Raw genomic sequence first — 4,144 nt, 5'->3', positions numbered from 1 at the left:
TATATGCTGCAAAGTGAGTGAATCAATGTAATTCCTGTGCCTAAAGTTTGTAGAACTGAGTATCATAATGTAACAAGGTTAAATTTGGTGCTTGTGGTTTCATGGATTGTTATCCTGTAATTTTGTGTGACTTAATATAAACTTAAGCCTTTGTTCATAAATATATTCTCTTAGTTTTTTTAAACTTAAGCCTTTGTTCATAAATATCTTCTTGGCTTCAAAAGATTTTCATTTTCATAATATATTGTGCACATGTTTCACTGATTGTGTCTCTAAATGCTTAAATTTATGGATTTTATTTGAAAGATGTTCAGTTGTTAGGATCGAAAATAAATTTTGAGGAGGGAGAATAATTTTTTCTCAACAATGTTATAAATATTTCGGTTGAGTTATCAATACTAAAATGAAAATCTTATAAGATGGGTTCTCAGTGAGTTAACAATGAAGACTATTGTGCGAAAATAGACTGACCGGAACTGTTTGAACAAAATAACTAATCAAACCTCAATTGGGTTATCCAATGAGAGGTGAAGATGGTAAAATGAAGAGTAAATTTGCACGAGTTTGTTTCTGAATGTTCGAAGACTTCAATAGTACTTCTATGTTACTCCTTTCTCACGGAATGATTGCACTAAAAGACTTTGGTAATTACAAGTAATTTGAAATCACCCACTTCATCAGAACTTAACACTGTCTAATTGAAACTCTTAGTCTACTTCAATATAAATTAAAATAAGCAGTAAGACTTCTAACTCTCAATTACACGGATGCCATACAGAAATTCTAAACATGAATTGATCATTAAATGATGTGATAATGTCTTATTGGCATGTGTTTGCTTTTATCAGTTTGGATTCCAAAAAAAAAAATTCAAGAAGAAACAGTAGATCAATTAACTCAGAGTTAGAGAGCTTTAAAAGCTTGTCAAACTGATATATATTTATAGACTTCATATGCAAGGGTAACCTTTTTAAATAATATATCCGTTTCCAAATACAGATGTCGTTGTTGTCATACCATTGTCCTTTCTGACATATTTTGGCAGTGCGCATAAATTCAGACATTATGTTTGAGAATCAAATGACTGTTGGTATGAAACATTTTATCAGATATTTCAGTTAGGCTCTGATTCTTAATAACTTAGTATACTAATTTTCTAGAGAATGTCTCGACTGAAATAAACTATCAGTTGTCCTTAGATCAGTTTGCCTATCAATATCATTTTTACTCTATCAATTTAGCTCGTTAGTCAGTTGGATTCTTTATAAAACTTTTGTTTGTGAATATTCAGTTTTCTTCTTGAATTCTGTTAAATTAGGCTCTTCAATTCACTGTTGGATTAACAGCCTTGTTAAATCACCAAAACTTAAAAAGTTCTAAAAATTCTCTTTTTTGGTGTTTTACAATATTATGCCACTTGAGATAAAATACCGAAGTCATTAATCTAAATAGAATGTATAACTGAGTTTTCTTGCTGACTATTCAAGATTTTTTTATATAAGTATTATCTTTTATGGTTGGCAGAATACTTGTCAGATGGATTTTTCTATGGATCAGTTGGCTTCTTTTCTTCCCCTTTTTGTCAACACCTGATGGTGCCTTCAAGTAGGCACCAACATATGCTAACTGATAACTCACTTCATCAATGTTTTCATTGAAATTATCTTGTACTTCCTCTATCTTGATGCAAATCTAAAAGTTATTGGCTTGAATTTTCCCACCCAAATGAGTAGTGATAGTCACTTGAGCTTTTTTAATCTGCTCCAATCGAGTGAATATATCGATCATTCCCTGAGATAGATCCAACACATACTTGAGCATGTTATAGTTAAAAGAATCCAAAGCTTCCTTAATATTCAGATTGCTCCTTTTAAGAACTATGATGGAAGAAGAGATAATAGTGAGACTCGAATGAATCTAGTCCAGAGTATTTTCATTAGATATATTAAGATAATGAGAAGAAAGCTCCATTATTGGAAGTTCCTTTGATACGACGAGTGTCAAATCAGGATCCTCATTGCACGAAAGTTCTTCTTGTTCGATCATCAGAACACCTGAGTCAGTCAGAACGACTAATGCTTCAATCTGCATTTATTCATCCTTACTGATTTTCTCAGCATCAGTTCATATAAGATTTCATCCAGCCATTGCAATTTCAACTACCTCATTCTCTATGCCTTGAAAAAGTTCAGCTTTTTCTGTTTCTATCATGAGTTCATCATCATATAGGATTACTTTTGCTTCAGAGAAAACTGCATCACTTTTCTCAGTTCCTTGAGGTGCAGATAGGTGCTTACTTAGAATGAAATCATCAACATGTTTTTATTGCACAACTTCTTCTAAATTGAACATAGTGATTTATATCGAGGATAAGCGGAAATATCTGGTTGAACAGACAATTTGGCTTTCCCGGGAGCAGCTGATTGAGTTGGGTTTTCGGAGGCAGATTGAGATGAAGATCCAACAACCTTCTTAGCCTTGGAATCCACTGGCTCGAACAACTTATGATAATTTTCCCAAAATTTTACTTTCATCTGCAGTGCGACAAAATCCATGTCTTGTTGATTGATCACTACAAGATCATCAAAAGTTTTTGGGCACGTAGGATCATAGTTTGATCTTTGTTGAGCCGATAATGTAGTCAATTTCTCAGTCATCAAAAGATAAAAAAGGTAGCTCGACGTTGAAGAGATTCAGAGATGACAACGGTCTTCATTTGATTCAGCACTACCTTCTCAGGTGCTATATACCTTTCTAACAGTGGCACAACCCTCTACAAGAAATCTTGCTCTGATACCAACTGAAACGTATACCTCTTTAATACTATTAAAACAATTTTTTTAAAACTATGACCGAAAATGCACACACGCATAAACATATAAATAAGTTAATCATGCATTTTAAAAGTCATCCACGGAATAAAAATAACTACAGTTAAATAAAATTTTAAAATGTGACTTCATCAAAGGTGTTACTGTTTAAAAATGAACACCACCGAATATCTAGAAATCTGACAATCATCAAAGCATAAAAATCATGAACATTTTGAACTATTGTTTAAAACCCATGACTCCTAATCATATAATACGGAAGAAATGCAAGGTCATCGGGTTTCCAGTGCACCACCAGCCCTAGTCCACTCAGTTCTCAGCACCTCCAGTCTCCTCATCAACCAACTGCTGACCTGCATGAATCACACCTAGTGAGTCTAAAGACTTAACACACCTGAACCGCTATAACAAGTACATATACATATAATGCAACATTGAAAAGTACTGTAAACAAAGTAACTTTCATGATCTTCAAAACATAAACATAACGTAAACATATTCATATCAAATCATGTCATATCATAATATCATGTACATATTCCTTTTCATTTATTGAATTCAGATCATTAGTTGTGACTTTAGTATAAGCTCTAGGTCGATGGATCCATCTACGTATAACCGCGGTACACGGCGGCGGAGAAATCAGCGACAGTTTTATCCGTCCACTGAACCTGGGCTTTAAATGTTCGTGTTCGTAGTAGTCACAACCAACTTACCTCCTTCAAAACAACGTCATCATATTCATCACTTGTAAAATTCATGCATATACATACTTTTTCTTAAAACCAAGCATGCAACGTGTTTCTAACATTAACATTAAAATCCATGTTCAATATCACCATATACATTTTAAATATTCATAAACGGTTGTCAGGGGACTGCCACGACTGCTAACATAACTCGGTTACAAAAATGACCAATTCCCAATCAAACTTATCGAACGCCTTAAAAACATATTTGTAATAATTTCTTAGACGTAAACTCGAGCCCATACTTTAACTTCTATAATCCGATTAAAACTTTTTTCCGAAGTCCCAGTTTTAACCCGAATCTTAAACATAATTCAGATACTCTTAATCAAACCTTGTATGACCCAATTAAACCCTCAATAACCTCAGATACATTGACATATCAACACCCGAAACGAACCAGGCTCATCAAAATCATTAACCCTCAAGTATAGGACTAGCGCCTATGCGTTGGCTGGGTAGCGCTGCGGCGCTTGTAATTGCCTAGGCTCCATGCATCAGCTCTGTGGCTCAAGAAGAGCCGAAGATCAAGCGTTGTAGCGCCAACTGAGCAGCGCCACACCT

The sequence above is a fragment of the Primulina huaijiensis genome, chromosome 5 (genome assembly GCF_012295235.1).
Source record: "Primulina huaijiensis isolate GDHJ02 chromosome 5, ASM1229523v2, whole genome shotgun sequence".
Lineage (NCBI taxonomy): Eukaryota > Viridiplantae > Streptophyta > Magnoliopsida > Lamiales > Gesneriaceae > Primulina > Primulina huaijiensis.
The sequence above is the reverse complement of the archived record's forward strand: the minus strand, read 5'-3'. Positions refer to the sequence as shown.